We start from the raw sequence: 24985 nt of genomic DNA on the forward strand, positions 1-24985 counted from the left end.
GCCTTGGACTAGATGTTCAATTGTCTGCTCTTCTTGATTACATTCACACATTGGTGAACTTATCCAGCCCCATTTGTACCTGAAGTAGCTACAACAACCATATCCAGGTCTTAACCTATTGAGGCGGCACCAGATGTTCATCGGTAGGTGAAAACCTTTCACATTCTTTGTGGGATCAAGGTGACGGGCTCTTGTTCCCAATGTTTTTGTTGACCTTTCATGCACCCAGCTGTCATTTAGATCAAAACCATCAAAACCATCCGCGATGGGGTGTCCTGCAGTAACACTTGCTGGTCTTCTTGATCGCAATCGTTGCTGTGGCGGATGACAGAATTCCTCGTGCAGTGGTAGAGAGGGTGATGCAGAGATTTTCTTGGCCTCCCTCAGTAGAGCTTATTTCCGCCTTAAGTGAGGTGATGTGAATCAGTACAGGTAACCAGTGGCGTGGGATTGATTGTGACGTTAAGTATTGTGTCTACCTTCTTTACATGTGCACTTTCCAACCAGACAGGTGCACAATACACGGCAGCAGAGTACGCAAGACTGATGCCAGTTAAACGCAGAGGTTCCCCTGGTGGGGATTGATTTATTGATTCTTGCAGTACATAACTTACCGACGTGGTCTACTACTTCAACATGAGATGGCTTTAGATCTGACTTCTTTCGCAAGAGTGATTATTTTTCCCTGGATCTAACGCCTCTCCACAAGCATGTCCTCCGCAATGACACTTGCATTTTCTTCAGCCTCTTTAAAACAGTGGCAATACCTTCTACACTTCATAGCAACGAAAAGTGAAATATAACACCTGGAAAGCAGCAGAAATTGGTTTCTTCGAACAGCAGCTATGTGATATGCTAAAGAAACAAACACACAAGAAATACTTAAGCCATAAATGAACTGATCAAACAACTTAGAAATAGTTGCAGAGACCATATCACAAGAATGAATGAAAATAGAATCTGTAAAATAGTAATGAATCACTGACCGACAGGGAAAAGATCTGTAAGGAGATCAGAGTAGAGGTGGAGAGGTCAAATGTCAACTAATCACAGACAACAATTGCACCGAACAGCAGCACGTAACAGGCAGATGCCTAACACATCAAGAAAGAGAATGGTTTACAAACTTGAATTTTGGTCTGCAAGTAGACTCAAGACCCAAGTGAACGAACCTTTTACCAATATGACTGTTATAAATCAAGCGAAACACTGGTGATGTAATTCACTGCGTTAATGTGATGACACAGTACTTCGAAGTATTGTCGTCTTACAAATTTACAACAATGAAAACTTATATATGAAACTTCAAAAATCCAATGGAGTAGATATTTTAAGTAATTTCAACTATATTTGTGAAAAATTAATGTTCCTGCGAAATACAGTCAATGTAGGGTTGACTTCAGCCTTACGTAATATTTTGATGCGGGTGACCGATGTAAGGGAAATCTTGTGACGTCTTGTTGTCAAACTTCCCTATGAACGTTTGTTATTTTGGGTTCTCGTATTTATTGTGAAAGACAACGCAGTCTATCGATCTTTGGAGTCTTGATTGAAAACATTGGCTCCTCTATCATCAGCCCCCTTCCGAACAAAGAGGTAACGGACAAGCTGTATAATGAAGATATATGAACTAAAGGTGTTCGGAAACGTTAAGAAGTTAACCTGTGTGTTCTAGAAAATATACACTACCGGCCATTAAAACGGCTACACCAAGAAGGTGTGTAGATGATGAATGGGTATTCATTGGACCAATATATTATACTAGAAATGACATGTGATTACATTTTCACACTATTTGGGTGCATAGATCCTGAGAAATCAGTACCCAGAACAACCACCTCTGGCCGTAATAACGGCCTTGATACTCATGGGCATTGAGTCAAAAAGAGCTTGGATGGCGTGTACAGGTACAGTTGCCCATGCAGCTTCAACACGATACCACACTTCATCAAAAGTAGTCACTGGCGTATTGTGACGAGCCAGTTGCTCGACCACCATTTACCAGACGTTTTGAATTCGTGAGAGATCTGGAGAACGGCCGACCAGGGCAGCAGTCGAACATTTTCTATATCCAGAAAGGCCCGTACAGGACCTGCAACATGCGGTCGCGCATTATCCTTCTGAAACGTAGGGTTTCGCAGGGATCGAATTAAGGGTAGAGCCACGTGTCGTAACATGTCTGAAATCTAAAGTCCACTCTTCAAAGTGCCGTCAATGCTAACAAGGGGTGACCGAGACGTGTAACTAATGGCACCCCACACCATCACGCCTGGTGATACGCCAGACGGATACACGCACCCAATGTGCGTTCACCGCAATGTCGCCAAACGCGGATGCGACTATCATGATGCTGTAAACAGAAACTGGATTCATCCTAAAAAATGACGTTTTGCCATTCGTGCACTCATGTTCGCCATTGAGTAAATCATCGCAGGCGCTCCTTTCTGTCATGCAGCGTCAATGGTAACCGCAGCCATGGTCTCCGAAAATGGTGCAAATGGCTCTGAGCACTAGAGACTTAACGTCTGAGGTCTTCTGTCCCCTAGAACGTAAAACTACTTAAACCTAACTAACGTAAGGACATAACACACATCCATGCCCGAGGCAGGATTCGAACCTGCGACCGTAGCGGACTCGCGGTTCCGGACTGTGTAGCCTAGAACCGCTCGGTCATCCCGGCCGGCATCGTCTCCGAGCTGATAGTCCATGCTGCTGCAAACGTCGTCGAACTGTTCGTGCAGATGGTTGTTGTCTTGCAAACGTCCCCATCTGTTGACTCAGGGATCGAGACGTGGGTGCACCATCCGTTACAGCCATGCGGATAAGATGCTGTCATCTCGACTGCTAGTGACACGAGAACGTTGGGATCCAGCATGGCGTTCCGTATTACCCTCCTGAACCCACCGAGTCCATATTCTACTAATAGTCATTGGATCTCGACCAACGCGAGCAGCAATATCGCGATACGATGAACCGCAATCGCGATAGGCTACAATCCGACCATTATCAAAGTCGGAAACGTGATGGTACGCATTTCTCCTCCTTACACGAGCCATCACAACAACGTTTCACCAGGCAACACCGGTGAACTGCTGTTTGTGTACGAGAAATCGGTTGGAATCTTTTCTCATGTCAGCACGTTGTAGATGTCGTCACCGGCGTCAACCTTGTGTGAATGCTCCGAAAAGCTAATCATTTGCATATCACAGCATCTTCTTCCTGTCGGTTAAATTTCGCGTGTGTAGCAATTCATCTTCGTGGTGTAGCAATTTTAATGGCCAGTAATGTATTTTTTTTAGTAGGAGCGACGACATCTTGTTATTTATGAGAGTTCAAGGTTTACTCTGGTTTCTGATACGTTTCGTTATCTCCACGCGATTTCAACCCAACCAATATCGAAGATAGATGAATTGAATTTCGACGTCCTCAAGAGTAGTCCTACTGTGCGCCTCTAACGATTTAGAAATCGATCAGATTATCGTAATTGGACATGATCCAAGAGAAAGGTACAAAAATACGTCTTTTCCGTTCGGTCAGTACTCTGAATCTCATGCTCAACGGACTTCTCACTAATAATTACCGTACCAGGAAAAATGGCCAAGAAAAAAAAGAAACTTATGTCAAACCGTGATGATCTGAAAACGAGGAAACCTCATGTCTTGAAGTTTTGAGTCTTAAAATAGCTTGCTAATCGGTTTTTCTTTCATCACTCGCTGTTCCTTGGCCGGAGGAACCGCAACTAATTGCGAAGGAGTAAGTTTCACGGAGCGTGCTTACGACATTTTATCAATAACGGCTGTTAACTTAGTACACGGAGCACGAGAGACTTTCGCACTACAGCTTTCCTGGAAACTGTTGCTTGCCTTTGCATATCCATGATCTTCGTGGAGCGTCAGAATTGAAACTCTGTAAGAGCCACCATGGATGAAGATAACATGTAGTTAATTTGATTGGACGGTGAAATTCGGTGGATGAAAATGTTGTCACCGCGCACTACGACACCAAAGGTCTGGTAGCTAACAAGATAAGATTATCCAACTAAAGAAATAATCGAATATCGCATGAGAATGTACAAGTGGGAAAATTGCTGGAGGACAGTAAAAGTACTGAGCGAGGGGGAGGGGATGGGGGAAAGGGGGTGGGGAGAGACGTAGTGCGTGGTGAACATCCGATGCGATGGCATTTATACACTGCTGGACGTTAAAATTGCTACACCACGAAGATGACGTGCTACAAACGCAAAATTTAAGCGACAAGAAGAAGATGCTGTGATATGCAAATGATTAGCTTTTCGGAGCATTCACACAAGGTTGACGCCGGTAACGACATCTACAACGTGCTGACATGAGAAAAGATTCCAACCGATTTCTCGTACACAAACAGCAGTTCACCGGTGTTGCCTGGTGAAACGTTGTTGTGATGGCTCGTGTAAGGAGGATAAATGCGTACCATCACGTTTCCGACTTTGATAATGGTCGGATTGTAGCCTATCGCGATTGCGGTTCATCGTATCGCGATATTGCTGCTCGCGTTGGTCGAGATCCAATGACTATTAGTAGAATATGGAATCGGTGGGTTCAGGAGGGTAATACGGAACGCAATGCTGGATCCCAACGGTCTCGTGTCACTAGCAGTCGAGATGACAGCATCTTATCCGCATGGCTGTAACGGATGGTGCACCCACGTCTCGATCCCTGAGTCAACAGATGGGGACGTTTGCAAGACAACAACCAAGTGCACGAACAGTTCGACGACGTTTGCAGCAGCATGGACTATCAACTCGGAGACCATGGCTGCGGTTACCCTTGACGCTGCATCACAGACGGGAGCGCCTGTGATGGTGTTCTCAACGACGAACCTGGGTGCACGAATGGCAAAACGTCTTTTTTTCGGATGAATCCAGGTTCTGTTTACAGCATCATGATGGTCGCATCCGTGTTTGGCGACATAGCGGCGAACGCACATTGGATGCTTGTATTCGTCATCGCCACATCGGCGTATCACGCGGCGTGATGGTGTGGGGTGCCATTGGTCACACGTCTCGGTCACCTCTTGTGCGCATTGACGGCACTTTGAACAGTGGACGTTACATTTCAGATGTGTTACGACCTGTGGCTCTACCCTTCATTCGATCCCTGCGAAACCCTTCCATTCAGCAGGATAATGCACGACCGCATGTTGCGTACGGGCCTTTCTGGATACAGAAAATGTTCGACTGTTGCCCTGGCCAGTACATTCTGCAGAACTATCACCAATTGAAAACGTTTGGTCAATGGTGGCCGAGCAAATGGCTCGTCACAATACGCCAGTCACTGCTCTAGATGAACTGTGGTATCATGTTAAAGCTGCATGGGCATCTGTACCTGTACACTCCATCCAAGCTCTGTTTGACTCAATGCGCAGGCGTATCAAGGCCGTTATTACGGCCTGAGGTGGTTGTCCTGGATACTGATTTCTCAGGATCTATACACCCAAATTGCGTGAAAATGTAATCACATGTCAGTTCTAGTATAATATATTTGGCTACTGAATACCCGTTTGTCATCTGCATTTCTTCTTGGTGTAGCAATTTTAATGGGCAGTAGTGTATGATACCAGAGGATGTCTAAGAGGTTGAGGCAAATTGCCATGCATATTTTCTACATATCCTTCAGTATGAAGCGAAGAAACAAATAAATCAGTCTTAATCAATATTTCCTGGGCGGAAGTGTAACGCAGTGTTTTCTCTGACCGCTACATATGACTTCACGTACTTCTGAAGTCATATGTAGCGGTCAGCCTTGGAGAGGCACTCGCCCACGAGTGTAGGCTAGAGTGCCCTTGCGGTCACGTGACGGACAGCAGCCCCTGACTGAAGTCCAGGGGTCAGCGCTGCAGAATTCAAGAGGCGGCTGGTGTCTAGAAGGGGGCGACGTGACGGGCGCTCTGGGAGACAAGTGAGGTCACTCTGAGGGCAGTGACGTCACGTCTGGCGTTAATATCACACACTGCTGAGAAGTGCATGAGCGTGACGGATTTCTCGCCTTTGTTCTCGAGAGTCCCCATGGCAGCATCGACGTGGAATTGTGTAGGAACAACAGACACGTCTGCAGAGCAATTTAGCTATAACGCCTTCAAATAAAACACCAAATTTTCATTTTCTTCCGTTCTCTATGCACAAACTTCTAGTCTTACAGAAAGAATCAACGAGACCTTTTAGTAGGAAAATTAATGCATTTAAATTCTGTACTGGGATACGTTTTCGCTAGAGGCCGTAATTTTAAATTTATTCAAGAAAAAAGTACAAAAGTAGCGTTCAAATGCGTTTTTTTAATAACTCGAAAACCATGGTCTCCGGCGAAAAAGTACCCCTCTACAAAACATAATTACATTAAATTTGCTACAGACGTGTCCTGTTCATTTTTTTTCTGTAAGACTAATAGTTTATGCATAGCGCACGAGAGAATACAAAAATCTCGTGCAAGGTATTTGAATCCCGCTTTCTATAAACTCCTATAAATGGGATGAAAGGACATTTAAGATCTCGTGAATATCGATTTATTAAATATTTCTGAAAACGTCATTGAATAAAATCAGCAATCACAATATAATGTTTGTAATTATTTATAAAACAGTCTAGATCCCAATACAGGTTTATTAAAACGTGACCAGTTTCGATCATCACACGATCATCTTCAGACCTTCAACCGTTCTGATGGACAATGGCTGTGCATGGAGCAGGGACCGCACAATGCTAATAGTCAACTGCCAGCATTTGCTATCTAGACTGTTTTATTATTACCTACAGATTTTACTGAAGACAAGAGATTTGCCAAGAATGCCAAAAAAAATACAAACTGAAATTAATTAGAAAACAGCGTAGATCGCAATACACCTTTATTAAAAAGTGACCGGTTTCGATCATCACATCATCAGCTCCACACCTTCGACCAATTTGATGGACAACGGCTGTGCATGAAGCAAGAACCGTTGAATGACGACTGTTATCTGTTAGCGGTTGGGATATAGACTGCTTTATAATTAATTTCAGATTTTGTTAAAGACGTAATATTAGAAAATATTCGTGATTGTGTCGAACCAACTGACACAACATCTGTTCACAGGAAATCATAATCGGGCAATTACGTCTGAGGTTTGAAGGCATCCTCCCTCTATAAGCGACCTTTTCATTCCTCAGTATGTGAAATGTTCGAGACAAGCAGGATTCAGTTGCACTATCTGGCAGTCTTTTCTGGGCCTCGGTTATGCTGGGCGAAACCGCTGAAAAATAAGTTTTATTACATTGGAAAAAATTTCGTTTTTGCAAAACCAAGAGTGTGTGTGTATGAGTCGACTTTAAAGACACATTAAGTTCCGAGATTCTCTTTATCACGCTGGCCGCGGTTCTAGGCGCGCAGTCCGGAACCGTGCGACTGCTACGGTCGCAGGTTCGAATCCTGCCTCGGGCATGGATGTGTGTGATGTCCTTAGGTTAGTTAGGTTTAAGTAGTTCTAAGTTCTGGGAGACTAATGACCACAGCAGTTGAGTCCCATAGTGCTCAGAGCCATTTGAACCATTTTCTCTTTCTCACGACAGGAGAGGAAGAGACATTTCTATTACTGACATATTTGTCACTATTAAGTAGGCAACTGTGTTGAAATAAATAGTTATATTTTATTGCACTGTCTCAATTCAGATTTATTCATCCGATGACTAGAATCGATCAGTACCTGATCATCTTCAGATGTAGTATTCTGATGTGTATTTCTGTGTGGATATTACAGGTTGCTTACACACATACATAGATCTGAACATGATGAAAGATTGTTCGAAACTACGAGGACGTACTGTAAGTAATGAGAAACAATTTTAAAATTATTAATCTTTATTTCTTGGACAAACAAAGCACATCATCTTAATCTACAAGCTTTCTGTCACTTTTTAACATAGTCCTCCAATATTTGCACACATTTCCCCATCGATCTGCTACTTTGAAAGCTCCCTTACAACAGTTCCCTATCTTAGTTTCCCGAAGACATTGACGCATTGTTTACCGAACAACGTCCGCCATCTTGTAGCGTTGGAGTTGCATCTGTTCTTCAGAGAACAGAAAAGTTCGTTGCCGGAAAGTGTCTAGTGGGGACTATAGAGACGATGTGAAATAGTTTCCCAATAAGATATACAGATCTACTTCGTACTGAGACGTGTATTGTGAGGCCACTCGTTATGCTGTTGCACGGTAACATTCTTCTCTAGGCGTTTATCACGCAGTGCAGTGCTTCAAAACTTCCTGGATATAGCGCGCACCTTTTATACTTTCTGCAGGTTCAAGGAAATCGATCGGTATGCCACCGTGTGCATCCCAGAAGATCATGCCCATAACGTCTTCAACAGGTGATACTGCCTTCGCTATCTTCGTCGTTGGCGAAACCAAATGGTGCTATTTCACACTCATGCTTGTAAATATCGAATAAGCTTTCATCGCATGTCACAACAATCGTCAAGGAATCATCAACTTCATATTGACATCTCTGAAGAAGGTTTTGGGTGATGATTCTGCTCTGAAGTTTGTCGTGTTTGGTCAATAGTGTTGCGGCCTAACTGACACCCATTTTTAGATAATGTAAGCTTTGAATCTTTTCTTGTCCTGTGCTGTGTCCGACCGGAAGTTTTGCAGCGCCTTCATTCATTGTGAGACGCCTGTCTCCACCAATGATCTACATCTACGTCTACATGGATACTCTGTAAATCATATTTAAGTGTCTGGCAGAGGATTCATCGAACCATCTTCATAATTCTCTGTTATTCCCATCTCGCATAGCTCGCGGAAAGAATGAACACGTACATATCTTTCCGTACGAGCTCTGATTTCCCTTATTTTATCGTGGTGATCGTTCCTCCCTATGTAGGTCGGTGTCAAGAAAATATTTTCGCATTCGCAGGAGAAAGTTGGGGGATTGGAATTTGGTGAGACAATTCCGTCGCAACGAAAAACTCCTTTCTTTTAACCATTTACAGCCCAAATCCTGTATCATTTCAGTGACACTCTCTCCCATATTTCGCGATAATACAAAACGTGCTGCCTTTCTTTGAACCCGGCAGTCCTACCCGGTAAGGATGCCACAGCGCGCAACAGTATTCTAAAAGAGGACGGACAAGCGTAGTGTAGGCAGTCTTCTTACTAGGTCTGTTACATTTTCCAAGTGTCCTACCCAAAAACTCAACCTTTGGTTTGCCTTCCCCATAATGTTTTCTACGTGTTCTTTCCAATTTAAGTTGTTCGTAATTGTAATAACTAGGTGTTTAGTTGAGATTACAGCTTTTAGATTAGACTAATTTACCGTATATCCGAAGTGTAACGTGTCCTTTTAGCACTCATGTGGACGAGCTCACAATTTTCGTTAATTAAGGTAAACTGCCACTTTTCACACCATTAAGATATTTTTTCTAAATCGTTTTGTACTGTTTTGATCTTCTGATGTCTTTATTAGTCGATAAACGACAGCGTCATCTGAAAACCACCGAAGACGCTTCTCAGATTGTCTCCCAAATCGTTTATATAGAGAAGGAACATCAAAGGGCCTATAACACTACCTTGGGGAACGCCAGAAATCACTTCTGTTTTACTCGATGACTTTCCGTCAGTTACTACAAACTGTGACCTCCCTGAAAGGAAATCACAAATCCCGTCACATAAGAGAGACAATATTCCATAAGCACACAATTTCAATGCGAGCCGCTTGTGTGGTACAGTGTCAAAAGCCTTCCGGAAATCCAGAAATACGGAATCGATCCGAAGACCCTTGCCAATAGCCCTCAGCACTTTATGTGAATAAAGAGCGAGTTGTGTTTCACAGGAACGATGTTTTCTAAACCCATATTGACTGTGTGTCAATAGACAGTTTTCTTCGAGGTAATTCATAATGTCCGAACACAATATATGTTATAAAATCCTGCTACATATAGGCGTTAACGATCTGGGCCTGTAATTTAGTGGATTACTCATACTACCTTTCTTGAATATTGGTGTGACCTGTGCAACATTGCAGTCTCTTGGTACGGGTCTTGCGTCTAGCGAACGGTTGTACATGATTGTTAAGTATGGGACTAATGCATCAGCATACTCCGAAAGGAACCTAATTGGTATACAGTCTGGACCAGAAGACTTGCTTTTGTTAATTGATTTGAGTTGCTTCAGTACTCCGAGGATATTTATTTCTACTTTACTCATTTTGGCAGCTGTTCTTGATTCGAATTCTGGAATATTTACTTCGTCTTCTTTTGTGAAGGCATTTCGGGGTACTGTGTTTAGTCTGCTTTGTGCAGCACTGTCTTCGAAAGTATCTCCATTGCTATCGCGCAAAAAAAGGTATTGATTGTTGCTTGCCGCTAACATACTTTACATACGACCTGAATCTCTTTGGATTTGCTGCCAGGTTTCGAGACAAGGTTTCGTTGTGGAAACTGTAATAGGCATCTCGCATTGAAGTCCGCGCTGAATTTCGAACTTCTGTAAAAGATTCCCAATCTTGGGGATTTTACGTCTGTTTAAATTTGGCATGTTGCATCGTTGTTTCTGCAACAGTGTTCTAACTCGTTTTGTGTAGCAAGGAGGATAAGCTCCGTCGTTTGTTAATTTGTTTGGTATAAATCTCTTAATTGCTGCCGATACTATTTCTTTCAATCTAAGCAACATCTGGTCCACTCTTATATTATTAATTTGGAATGAGTGGAGATTGTCTCTCAGGAAGGCGTCAATAAATTCTTTCATCTGCTTTTTTGAATAGGTGTACTTTTCGCTTATTTTTCGGGGATTTGGGGATTACAATATTGTCTCGCTCCAACAACCCTGTGTTAACTAATCCCCGAATTTTGATGGTCGTTATTAACTCAGGATTAGTTGTTGCTAAGAGGTCAAGTGTGTTTTCACAACCGTTTACTATGCGCGTGGGCTCATGAACAAACTGCCCGAAATAATTTTCAGAGAATGCGTTTAGCAAATTTCGGATGATGTTTTATGCTTAGCTCAGGAATCAAACATGTATTTCCGCCAACACATCGAGGGTAAATTAAAGTCACCATCAACTATTATCGTATGAGTCAGGTATGTGTTTGAAATCGAACTCAAGTTTTCTTTGAACCTTTCAGCAACTGTATCATCTGAATTGGGAGTTCGGTAAAAGGACCCAATTATTATTTTATCCCGGTTACCAACAACGACCTCTACCCATATTAACTCGCGACAACTTCTTCTGACAACAACAGACACGCCGCTGCCAACCGTGTTTACTCTATTCTTTCGGAACACCGTTAGGTTCTTCGCAAAAATTTCGGCTGGGCTAAGTCCGACTTTAGCCAGCCTATAACGATTTGAGCATCAGTGCTTTAATCTCATCTTTCCCTGTTGCATTCCATGTAGGCAGTTAGAAGGCGGCTACTATAGGCTCATCTTGGATACTCGTTTTGTTATCTTTGAAATGCTTCCCACATCTCTTAACACTGCTGCCGCTGCTGTCCATGCAGAGATCTCCCTAGATACGTTGAAGTCTCACTTCAATTTCAGCAGCACATTTTCCCTCTTCAACAAGAATTTCAATGGCAGCGCAATGTCGAAAGAAAACATTAATGTCGGCCATTTTGGAAGTACAGTATGTGACCACGTGACGGATGCTAATGGTGTCACAATATAGCGACGCATGGTGTAAAGTCCGTCTAATCCGGTTCTACAGTCGTTTTTGTTGCACTGCTGGAATTGAAATTTTGACAGTGGGTTGCGCACGACTTTCAGTACGGCACTCATAATCATTATAGAAATAAATGTGGCAGTGGGTCGGTGAAATAAAGGATAAATTTTGAGGGAACTGAAACGCTTGTAGTGGTATGCAGCATATTCTACTTTTGTGCGTCTAAAGCCATAATCAGATCTCACATATTAAAATTAAGAAATAATGGCTTCATAATAGAAAAGCAAGTAAATAAAATACGTGTCTTGAGAAATCAATTTGATTCAGGTAAAGCATGATGTATTTAAATTAAAAAAATATTGCTATCGGGAATCGATACGAGTCACAGAGAGCAGAAACGCGAGAAGCTTGGCGCCGTACAAGCTGGCGCCTCAGGCACGGGGACGGGTGTGGGTTGCCGCGGGCAGGACCCATGATTTCAGCGACGGAAGAAAACCACCAATGCAGCTGTGACGAACATCATGTAACTAAGGAACAGCAATATGGCTGCTGCGGAGCCCCGGCCACTTCACTGTGGTGCGAGTGAAATGATTTATACGCATAAAACGCGAGCAGTCAGTTCTTCATCACCTCCGTGACTACGTGGCTGTTTCCTGTAAGCTGTTCCTCAGCCACAAGTATGCATCACACCCGGTGCCCAGATAATGTGCGGAACTCGAACCGCTCGATGCAAATCGGCGTTTATACACCACTTGTTAACAACATGCACTGAAGAAGTCCAGTGTATTTCAGCCTACTGAAAGAGCTGTTAACATCAATGACATATTTTTGATTTTGAATTTTAGAATGATACTTAAAGGTGCTAATTATTTCAAAATACGTTTTCTGAGGTGTAACAACAATCGGTTCCGGGCGGGAAGGAGCAACTGTTCCCGCCACCAAACCGCCCGGCGGATTTGTGCCGAGGTCCGGTGAGCCGGCCAGTCTGTGGATGGTTTTTAGGCGGTTTTCCATCTGGCTTAGCGAATGCGGGCTGGTTCCCCTTATTCCGCCTCAGCTACACTATGTCGGCGATTGCTGTTCTCCACGTACGTGTACACCACCATTACTCTACCACGCAAACATAGGGGTTACACTCGTCTGGTGTGAGACGTTCCCTGGGGGGTCCACCGGGGGCCGAACCGCACAATAACCCTGGGTTCGGTGTGGGACGGCGGAGGAGTGAAGTGGACTGCGGTAGTCGTCGTGGGGTTGTGGACCACTGCGGCTGCGGCGGGGACGGAGCCTCTCCGTCGTTTCTTAGTCCCCCGTAAGCATAACATAACATAACAACAATCGGTCTACCCATAGCCTAAAATACATGTATTTTGCGGAAATGCACTCATACGACAACCAAGCAACAACGACATTATTATTGCAGTTCATGTGTAATTAATTAATTTTGTCACTTTTGAATGTCTGTTCTGTAGTATAAGAACTGTCTATTATTGTTCATATCATTTTACTTTTTAATATCGCAACGTTTTTACGTGGGTTGGAACTTACATAGCGGAAACACTGCTGTGGAGACACTATGCAATTGAATCTACTACTGTCAGTGACAGCACACATTGTTGGCATTCCTACATTACCATCCAGCAAATGGACTCGCCGGTCCCATGTCGCCGGGGTGCACACGTTCGAGGAAAACACAGTCACTTATGAGCGAGCGGTCTAATGTAACGGTGTCACTATGTTTTCGAAACAGGAACAACGAAGTTGGATCAAGACTGAATGTGCCAGAGGTCTTCAAGAGGCATGCAGGGGTTCGGCATTGCCGTACAGAACAGCGGCAGGTTGGGTAAAAGCCTTCAACGATGGTCGGCAAACTGTGACAGACATGCAACGGGCAGGTCGTCCTAGCGTCTCTGAAGAAGAAGTGCATGTTGTTGCCGCTTTAGTGGACAGTGATCGAGGCCATACGATTCGTGATCTCGCCCACGAAACCGGATTAGTGCATACGACTGTGCGTCGCATCCTGAAGGAAAGCCTGAACATGCGAAAAATTGCATCACGATGGGTTCCGCATGACTTGACGGAAATGCAGAAATGGATGCGTTACGACGCTGCTCAGACGCACTTGGAGCGCTACGAGCGCGAAAGAGGGACTTTCTTACGCCGTAGCGTAACACTGGATGAGACATGTGCTACATCGTACGAGCCAGAACTGAAACGTCAATCCAACGAATGGTGTCATTATGGGTCGCCGCGAAAGTTGAAAGTGCGTCAGAGCCCCAGTATGGTGAAAGTTATGGTGCTTCTCGCGTACAATTGTGATGGTGCTATCCTAACGCATTACGTTCCTCCACGGCAGACAGTCAATGCACAGTATTACTGTTCGTATTTAGAGCATCACCTGCGACCAGGTTTGCGAAAGACGCGGCGACACTTTCAGCGCAACCAAACCATTATTTTGCTCGACAATGCGCGGCCGCATACAACGCAAGCTGTGGCTGCTCTGATCGGTCGATGGGACTGGGAAGTGCTGTACCATCCATCATACTAACTCGACTTAAGTCCTTGTGACTTTGATTTGATTCCGAACATGAAGGAACTACTTCGTGGCATTCGCTTCAGAACTGTTCCAGAGATTTGACAGGCAATAAACCGCTCCATTCGCACCATCAACAGAACAGGCTCTGCTGACGGTACACTGGCGCATTCCACATCGCTGGCAACGGGTTCTAAAAAAATGTTCGTGACTACTTTGAAGGGCAGTAACAGGTGCAAACATGTTTGTATCGGTTGTGCCACCCTTTAATTTCCAGCCCTCGTATTTTCTACGATCTTGTCTGACTGTAGATGGAAACGATGGTGTAAGTATCTGCAGCATTCAATATTCTTAAGCACTGTAGCACAAATGTGTCTTGTTCTGTCATGTACAATTGAAATGATAGTTTCAAGGGCACGTACTTCGTTTTACCTGCATCATGGCAGCAAACCTTTGGCGTTCTGTAGCGAGGTCCACCGTCGTACGTTATGCACAAAAGGAGGGCATTGAGGAAAGTGTTCGTGGTGTACAAAGTGAACTATCACAGCGTTAGCACTCCCATCTGTCCGTCCTGCTCTCGAGGGCATTGCTGGCAGCCTTCTCGTTTGCTTCTCTCGCCAGTGCGAGGCACATTGGGCATGCACTCCAGTTTATTAACTGACGTGCCGTGACATAACCGCCTGCCACGCCCTTTCCATTGCTAGGACTGCCGTTGCCCCTAATTTCTCTGATTTCTATCGACCATTGCCACGTGCGTTATGTGCCTTTTCCATTACTTTGCGGCGTTGTCCCTAATTCTTTCGTCAACTTACAACTTGCGCGTATTCCATTTTCATTTTTATGTGCATTTCTAAGGAGAAATATCAATTACACCTTTTTATTACTAAATTAGAAGTATACGCCTCGTTTCCTTAGTATATATTAAAATTGTTGCTAAGAGTTTGCAAATAAAGCGACTACAATTTCTATTTGGATACGCTACTATAAATGTATTCCTTTCCTTCTATTGTACGGCTTAACTGTTTCATCATCTGTCTACTGAAACTCGTTAAGCAATGTTCTTTATTGTCAGAGAATTTCAGCATTTTCCTTAACAGACTTCTTTTAATGCTGCCCAGCTTTACCATCAATTTCTTTATTTTTATCGTGATAAAAAACAAAGACACCTACAGCCGTCCTTATGATTTTATTTTGTCCTTACAGTTTAGACGCTTCATTGCGTCATCTTCAGGCTGTTTTGATGCGGAATATCAACATTTGATGACAGATGATATTTGGAGTGCTGACACATTATCTACGAATCCAGTAATGCTGGCAACTGATGGGTTATGCATGGGGATAGTATTAACCTGTACCGCATGAAAACAGCTTGAAGATGACGCAATGAAGCGCCAAAACTGGTAGCGACAAAATAAAATAAAATCATAATGACGGCTGTAGGTGTTATTATATTTTATCACGATGGTAAACAGACGTCGTCCCAGAGACGTCCTGCTAAAAGGATGGACATACCAAATCTTTATTTTTATTTCTTCCCTTCTTCGACTTCTACAAATCACGTGCCACATCCTCTGACAGCGTACCGGTAATGCTATCCAGCCTTCAGTTGGATGTAGCCACAAATTATCATCCGATGGTAGCAACGTGAGCAGAGTTATTTTCGAGTGGCATAGATCACCGTACGCAATATTACTTAGCCCCGTAAAAGAGCGCACGCTTCGCCTTGGAGCACAGTAGACGGTATCGAACCGGTACCAGATGTAACGTCTGATATGCTTTACACCTTAGATGGTGGGTAAAAATTTTATCACAATTTTTTAAATTAAACGTGGAAGTAATAATTCATTGAGTAACCACGATCAGAGATAACAAAGTCACCGAAAAAGGGTGAAATATACGCTGAGGCGACAAAAGTGTCGAAATAGCGGTATGCACATTTACAGAGGGCAGTGGTATAACATACAACGTATAAAAGGGCAATGCTTTAGCGAAGCTGTCATTTGTTTTCAGGTGATTCATCTGAAAAGGTATCCGACATGATTAACGTCTCACGAGTTGAAATAACAAACTTTGTACGTGGAATGGTGGTCGGAGTTAGAAGCATGGGGCATTCCATTCCGGAAAGCATTAGGTAATTCAATATTTCGAGATCTTCAGTGTCGAGAGTGTGCCAAGAGTACCAAATTTCAGGCATTACCTCTCACCACAGACAACGCAGTGTCCGGCGGCCTTCACTTAACGGCCGAGAGCAGCAGCGTTTGCGTAGAGTTATCAGAGCTGACAGACAAGCAGCACTGAGTGAAATAGACGCAGAAATTAAAGGGGGGGGGGGGGGGCGCACGATGAACGGATCCTTTAGGACAGTGCAACGAAATGTTATGTTAATGGGCTATGGCAACAGACGAACGACGCGAATGCCCTTGCTAACAGCATGTCACCGGCAGCGCCTCTCCTGTGCTCGTCATTATATCGCTTGACCCTAGGCTACTGGAAAACCGTTGCCTGGTCAGATGAGTTCCGATTTCACTTGGCGATGGTAGGGTTCGAGTGTACGAGAGCGCTTCTGCTGTCATAATGTGAAATTGGACTCCTGGCCGTATCTCCAGGTGTTTAACGAGACTACAGTGTGGATGCAGATCCTTAACTGGTCTCCTTCTAACCAACAGACGGCCAACGCTGGCACAGAGGCAGAACCAGCTTTCGTCAGAAAACACAACAGAACTCTACCCAGTCTTCCAAAGAGGACTCTCTTGACACCACTAAAGTCACAAATGGTTGTGTTGAGGGGGTTTGTGGATTACTCGCTACAGGGCGTCTGGCTCGAGGCTATCCTCGCAGTATCTCATTTGTAACGGTTGCTGCTCAGATTGCTGCTGCGAAGTACGATGAGAGACAGCTATATGCCGAAAACGATAGTCTTCGCTTTTCGGTAGTGCCACGTGGGCGTCCGGAGTCCGATCTTCCTGTGACCGTACATTCCCATGACTACCGCTGCCAGTAATCATGTTCAGTGGCTATATATTCCTGCCAATGTTGTTGTTATTCAGATCTTCAGTCCCGAGACTGGTTTGATGCAGTTCTCCATGCTACTCTATCCTGTTCAAGCTTCTTCATCTCCCAGTACCTACTGCAACCTACATCCTTCTGAATCGGCGTTTTGTATTCATCTCTTGGTCTCCCTATACGACTTTTACTCTCCACGCTGCCCTCCAGTACTAAATAGGTGATCCCTCGACGCCTCAGAACATGTCCTACCAACCAATCCCTTCTTCTAGTCAAGTTGTGCCACAGACTCCTCTTCTACCTGATCCTATCCAATGCCTCCTCATTAGTTATGTGATCTACCCTTCTAATCTTCAGCATTCCTCTGTAGCACCACATTTCGAAAGCTTCTATTCTCTTCTTGTCCAAACTATTTATTGTCCATGTTTCACTTCCATACATGGCTACACTCCATAAAATACTTTCGGAAACGACTTCCTGACACTTAAATCTATACTCCATGTTAACAAATTCCTTTTCTTAAGAAACGCTTTCCATGCCATTGCCAGTCTACATTTTATATCCTCTCTACTTAGACCATCATCAGTTATTTTACTCCCGAAATAGCAAAACTCCTTTACTACTTTAAGTGTCTGATTTCCTAATCTAATTCCCTCAGCATGACCCGACTTAATTCGACTACATTCCATTATCCTCGTTTTGCTTTTGTTGACGTTCATCTTATATCTTCCTTTAAAGACACTGTCCATTCCGTTCAACTGCTCTTCCAAGTCCTTTGCTGTCTCTGACAGAATTACAGTGTCATCGGCGAACCTCAAAGCTTTAATTTCTTCTACATGGATTTTAATACCTACTCCGAATGTTTCATTTGTTTCCTTTACTGCTTGCTCAGTATACAGATTGAATAACATCGGAGACAGGCTACAATCCTGTCTCACTCCCTTCCCAACCACTGCTTCCCTTTCATGCCACTTGACTCTTATAACTGCCATCTGGTTTCTGTACAAATTGTAAATAGCCTTTCGCTCCCTGTATTTTACCACTGCCACCTTCAGAATATGAAGGTGAGTATTCCAGTCAACATTGACAAAAGCTTTCTGTAAGTCTAAGTTAGAAACGTTGGTTTGTCTTTCCTTAATCTATCTTCTAAGATAAGTCGTAGGGTAGCATTGCCTCACATGTTCCAATATTTCTACGGAATCCAAACTGATCTTCCCCGAGGTCGGCTTCTATCGGTTTTTCCATTCGTCTGTAAAGAATTCGTGTTAGTACTTTGCAGCTGTGACTTATTAAGCTGATAGTTCGGTAATTTTCACATCTGTCAACCCCTGCTCCCTTTGGGATTGGAATTTTTATATTCTTCTTGAAGTCTGCGGTTATTTCGCCTGTTTCATACATCTTGCTCACCAGATGCTAGAGTTTTGCCAGGACTGGCTCTGCCAAGGCCGTCAGTAGTTCCTGCCAAGTCTTTCTGAACTTTTACAGACTTCTCGTAGCTCTACAACGCGACACCGTTCAAGCACAGTAAGGTGTTGATGATGGCGTCTTCGTCGCCTTAAAGGCTTGCTTGACTAACATTTAGTCACCACGTCCGATCTCAAAGGTAACTAACATCCACGACCGGTGCAGCGCGTATCTAAAGTAAACTTGACTTGCATCCTCAAAGTAGCGCTACCAGAGCCACTCTTATGCGACTGGGGCGAAATTCTAATGTACATCATCTTTCAGGTATAGAAACACGCTTACCAACTTCCGTTTATGTTGCGCAATTTTTTTTTCTGTCACTGGAATAGAACGAACCCAGAACACAACCGGTGCGATGAGGCCACAGTTCCGTTACGTCTCAAGCTGTGTCCTAAACCCTTCATTGCCTTTTCATGACGCAGTGTCTTCTAAACAAAGGCACTCTCTCTCTCTCCCCATCTCGTCGTCTTACGTTATCTTGCCCCAAGGGCTAACTGTGCCAACTCTTTTCATTTTGTCTTTGATGTATTTGCTTACTACGCTCGTCTCGGCTTTTTAAGTGTGCCCAGATTGTTTCGAAACATTGTATTATACATCTTTTCATTAAATAAACCTTACAGACGGCCGTCGTTCCGATACCACCTGTGTGACTAATCCTGTACATGAAATGTCTTCCTTCTCACTGCTGCGTCTACCTGTCGTGGCGTTGTGTGACTTCCACGTTGCGCCGAAATTCCGTATGATCTCTACCCAAGTCTTGTCACATGATTTTATCCTTATCGTTAGACTACTCACTTGTATCTTCTGCGTTGGGTTGCCGAAAGATTGGCACGTCAGCCCTTGTCTGCCACTACTTTTGATAAGCTGTCACATATAGCTGAAGCGGCACGGAATGACGTATCAGCATCCGTCAGAAAAGCTCAGTTCAGTTCGCTGCCTGAAGTGACAGATCTGTGTATCAGAATTTGCGTCCTGCGCACGTCCCAATCACCTCCAAACTAAATCATATATTCTTCATAATATATTGTATATGTACAATAAGTAAAATTTTATTGTATGATTTTCTTTCGGGCGTTGTAATTTTAATCGTCAGCACTGTACGTGAGGAATCCCTTTCTGTGAGCAAAGCATCTGTAAGCGCCAGTCAAAGGAAAACGAGGTACATGGAAACAAACTGGCCATGTTACAGTAGGACTCACGCACTGAGGCCTATGTATAGACGTACCTGTGAATACAGACAGTTCATCCGAAACGCGCCATGTGAGCAAAGAATTCATTCCTTGACTGACGCCTGACTTTTACCATTGCGAGCCAGTCAGCCTGAGTGCAGAACCAATGATTTTTATATCGATATAGAGTTTGAAGTTGGATAACAAATGAAAAAATAAATATTTTTTCTTGTGATATAATTACAAATTAACAACGGTACAATTCTTTCCTTTACTTACACTATGGAAATTTGTTTCTTGCCAAATATTTTGATTTTAGGCCGACGGGAAGCACCCTGTAACTTTTGATACGCTGATTTTCAAGAGTTAAAATTGTGACATAATTCATACTTAGCCTCTTTTTCTTTTTGGGTGCATTGACTTGGAAGCTTCAATGTTTTGCAACCCCAAGGGACCATCGACCGCAGTATATGACATAAATTTCAACTTGATACGTGTACCCGTTCCTGAGAAAAAGGGTTTTTAACTATCGGACAGACGGACAGACTAAGAACAAAGCAGTCTTGCTGTGTCGTCCGAACAAGGCACAACCAGGGGAAAAGCACCACAGGCGCAAAGATGAAAGTTGGTGCCAGCGCCGTAGGGACTCGCCACTTGCGCGAGTTCCACCAGCGCCACGGGCGGTGCTGAGGGTGAAGGTATCGACTTCACCCCGTCCGACTTCTGGCCGAGTAAAATCCGCCAATGACCGGACGACAACGGAAAGACGCCTACTCGAAAGATAGAAGAGAAGATGTCGCCCACTCTGTTATAGATCATCTTCTAGAGGTGACTTAGAAAGGAACATTGTTTAGTGAAATCTCAGAAATGAACAGACAGTTGTTGTAAACTGCATTTTCTATGTAAAGTGAAGTTTACCTACGATTATTTGCACATAGTCATTGAGGGCCTTTTTGTGTTATTTTACAAGCAGTGTTGCAGACTTCATAATTCAAAGATTAGTAAACCTTTGTAACTCATTCGTGTGACTTTGTTTCTAATTTTTTGGACTGTTGTAAAGTCTTCGTTCTCCTATCCTGTTGCCTGACCCTGCGGTATAGTTGTGTAATAGTAGCAGGGAGAAATTATCTTAGCGGTGTACTGCACCAGAAGCAGTTTCTCGAACTCACAAGCTCGGCCTACCGTAACAACAGTGGCAACTCCGCTTCCACAGCAGTAGCGACGAGCCCTTTACAAAACCTGTAAGGCATCTGCTTTGACCGAGTGATGCACGAACCATTATTTCAGAAGTAACCACCACAATACATTTACACCACACTGAAACAACATGATTAATGTTTGTGGTTGACTGCGAAACTATGATTGTACGCAAGCGCACACTTGTCTGAAGCAAATTAACGATCACAGATGCCTTTCTTCAGAGCTACAAAAGTATGAAGATGCATAGGGGGGGGATCCGAACTCTATGGATCCCCAGAGAAACTTCTGCAGGGTAATCGAAACAACCCTTACAAAATGTGGGCGGGCCTTGTTCTGAAACAGAATTATGCCGTACATCAACACTGATGGGCTTTGGTACTTGGTGACGCGCTTCAATTATTGCGAAGGGTCCACTTACCGTTATGCATTAATTGTGGAGCCGTACGCCAGAAAGTCAAAGAGACACGCCAGGTTAGCCGAGAGCGCTAATGCGCTGCCTCCTGGACTCGTAGGCGCGCCGGCCAAGGATCGAATCTGCCTGGCGGATTAACGACCAGGACCGGTGTGTCAGCCAGCCTGGATGTGGTTTTAGGCGGTTTTCCACATCCCCCTAGGTGAATACCTGCCTGGCTACCACGTCCCGCCTCAGTTACACGACTCGCAGACATCTGATTACGTTCGCACTTTTCCATGGATTACACTAGAGGAACACAGCAAAGGGTTCAGTAATTGTGTCCCAGGGGTCCTGGATGGCGGCAGGAAGGGCATTTGGCCACCCCTCAACATTAAGCTTGCTAAATCCGTACCTAAAAATGACGACCCTGCGAACCGCTGGATAAAGGAGCAAGATCCCAGAAAGTCAATGAGTAGCGAGGCCTTGAACTCAATATAACCAGTTATTATGACTTTCTCGGAGCTGGCGTGCAAGGCTTTGGACTTTTTTCGGTCAGGGTGAATGCATGTGCATCCATAGCTGGCTCTGACTCTCGCTCTCTGGTTCATAATGATGAAATCATTTGTCGTGTGACGAGGGCCTACTATCGGGTAGACCTGTCGCCTGGTTCATTTAGTTTCAGTTGAAGGCACATTGACGACTTGCGTTTCAGTGGGGGTGATATGATGATGCAGACAACACACCACCCAGTCCCCGGGCGGAGAAACTCTAGGGACAGTCCGGGACAGGAGACGATATTCTTCATCGTGATACAGATCCAGGTGCTGCAGTGATTTCGACATTATGTTTAACTTCTGCTCCTGTTTCAGGCTGTGGGAAACCCACTGTGGACAGATTTTCCGAAACTTCAGATGCTCTTGATAGGTACCGTGACTGATCCCCAGAGTGAGTCGAATATCTTCCATTATCCGTCGTCGGCCATTTTGATAGCAGTATCAACGGCAGCAATTAGAGAAGGGATGATGATACGATGTGCCTATCCTGAGCGACTGCTGTCTTTCAAGGGGAATCGACATTTCCGAAATCGTTTATTCCACGCAAACTCAAGCGCACGTTATATACTGTGTTCGTCACACACAGCAGACATTCGGACGAGAATTTCATTTCGTGATACTTCTTCTGCAATGATAAATCGCACGATACCTTGCTGTTCCTCTTTCCCGGCAACCATACTGAACGTCAGACACACACATACGACTCACTGACATTACGTCGAGCAGACGAATGGCAGAACCATGAATGTCCGCGCTGTTCCCTCCTGATTCCGGGAGTGGGCACTTCTATACACATACCTACCAGCGTTACAAATGTCCGAGCAATACTACTTACTCTGCCTAGATTTCATTTGTCTGTCCCTTATACAGGGTGCCTCGGTAAGAGGGTGAAAAAATTTAACAGGAAATGGATGTTGCTTCACTGAACAATTTGAAGTAGGGAGCCAAGGGGTTGCATAAGCTAGCGTAAGAAGATAATATGAGTAAAATCACAATACTATGTACTTTTTTATTAACATTAGTTACGGTTAACTGCTAAAACCATCATTGAATCAATAAAAGTACCATTTGTACCGTATCATACAAAATGTGCTGAAACTGGGGGCTACCAACCTCAGTGTAAGCGTGACATCGGTGAACAAGATTCTGACGCAAACTGACAAATATCGCATCAGACAGCTACAATTCTGACAACTAATTCCATTTCCGTGTCCATTGTAGACTCGTTCACAAGTGACATTAGATATCCCCATAGGAAATAATCAAGAATTTTCAGTTCAGGTAACCTCGCAAGCCATGGAATAGCACCTCCCCACTCAATCCAGCGACCAGGGAATACTGTACCGGTACTGCTCCATCGCATTGTACTGTAGGTCTCTGAAGAGCACTGAGTAACGAATTAGTCTGTCGTTGACACACAGCACGTCCTGTCATAGGACAATGTAAATACGAAACAACAAAGTCATCTCATGAACAAGTAAGGTGAACAAAACCTGCCTCATGACTTCCTGCTAATCAAGCTTGTCATCCTTGTTTCCTTGCAGGATATAAAGAATGTTCCTGTAACTACACTACTGGCCATTAAAATTGCTACACCAAAATAAAATGCAGATGATAAACGGGTATTCATTGGACAAATATACTACAACTGACAGGTGATTACATTTTCCCGCAATTTTAGTGCATAGATTCTGAGAAATCAGAACACAGAACAACCACCTCTTGCCAAAATAACTGCCATGATACGCCTGGGCATCGAGTCAAAAACAGCTTGGATGGCGTGTACAGGTACAGCTCCCATGCAGTTTCAACACGGTAGCACAGTTCATCAAGAGAAAGGACTGGCGTACTGTGACGAGCCAGTTGCTCGGTCACCATTGACCAGACGTTTTCAATTGGTGAGCGATCTGAAGAATGTGCTGGTCAGGGCAGCAGTTGAACATTTTCTGTATCAAGAAAGGCCTGTACAGGACCTGCAACATGCGGTCGTGCATTATCCTGCTGAAATGTAGGGTTTCGCAGGAACCGAATAAAGGGTAGAGCCACGAGTCGTAATACATCTGAAATGTAACGTCCACTGTTCAAAGTGGGGCAATGCGAACAAGAGGTTACCGAGAATTGTAACCAATGGCGCCCCATACCATCACGCCGGGTGATACGCTAATATTGCGATGACGAATACAAGCTTCCAATGTGCGTTCACCACGATGTGGCCAAACACGAATGCGACCATCATGATGCAGTAAACAGAATCTGGATTCATCCGAAAAAATGACGTTTTGCCTTTCGTGCACCCAGGTTAGCCGTTGAGCACACCATCGCAAGCGCTCCTGTCTGTGATGCACCGTCAAGGGTAACCGCAGACATGGTCTCCGATCTGATAGTCCATGCTGCTGCAAACGTCGTCGAACTGTTCGTGAAGATGGTTGTTGTTTTGCAAAACTCCACATCTGCTGACTAAGGGATCGAGACGTGGCTGCACGATCCGTTACAGCTATGCGGATAAGATGCCTGTCATCTCGAATGCTAGTGATACGAGGCCGTTGGGATCCAGCACGGCATTCCGTATTGTCCTCCTGAACCCACTGATTCCATATTCCTCTAACAGTCATTGGATCTCAGCCAATGCGAGCAGCTATGTCGCGATACGATAAACCGCAATCGCCATAGGCTACAATCCGACCTTTATCAAAGTCTGAAACGTGATGGTACGCAGTTCTCCTCCTTAAACGAGGCATCACAACAACGTTTCACCAGGCAACGCTGGTCAACTGCTGTTTTTGTATGAGAAATCGGTTGGAAACTTTCGTCATGTCAGCACGTTGTAGTTTTTTCCACCGGCACCAACCTTGTGTGAATGCTCTGAAAAGCTAACGATTTGTATATCACAGCATCTTCTTCATGTCGGTTAAATTTCGCGTCTGTTGCACGTCATCTTCGTGGCGTAGCATTTTTAATGAATACTAGTGTACATGTAGACTTGTAACAGCCGGCCGCTGTGGCCGGG

The 24985-nt window shown here is 44.2% G+C and overlaps 1 protein-coding gene across 1 annotated transcript in view; it reads right to left on the reverse strand.

The window, feature by feature from the left end:
• LOC126353999 (slit homolog 2 protein) overlaps positions 1 to 24985 on the reverse strand; it is a 1283043-nt gene that overhangs the window by 1061398 nt on the left and 196660 nt on the right. The gene's annotated exons all lie outside the window — the stretch shown is intronic.

The sequence above is a fragment of the Schistocerca gregaria genome, chromosome 3, assembly GCF_023897955.1.
Source record: "Schistocerca gregaria isolate iqSchGreg1 chromosome 3, iqSchGreg1.2, whole genome shotgun sequence".
In the NCBI taxonomy this organism is placed as follows: domain Eukaryota; kingdom Metazoa; phylum Arthropoda; class Insecta; order Orthoptera; family Acrididae; genus Schistocerca; species Schistocerca gregaria.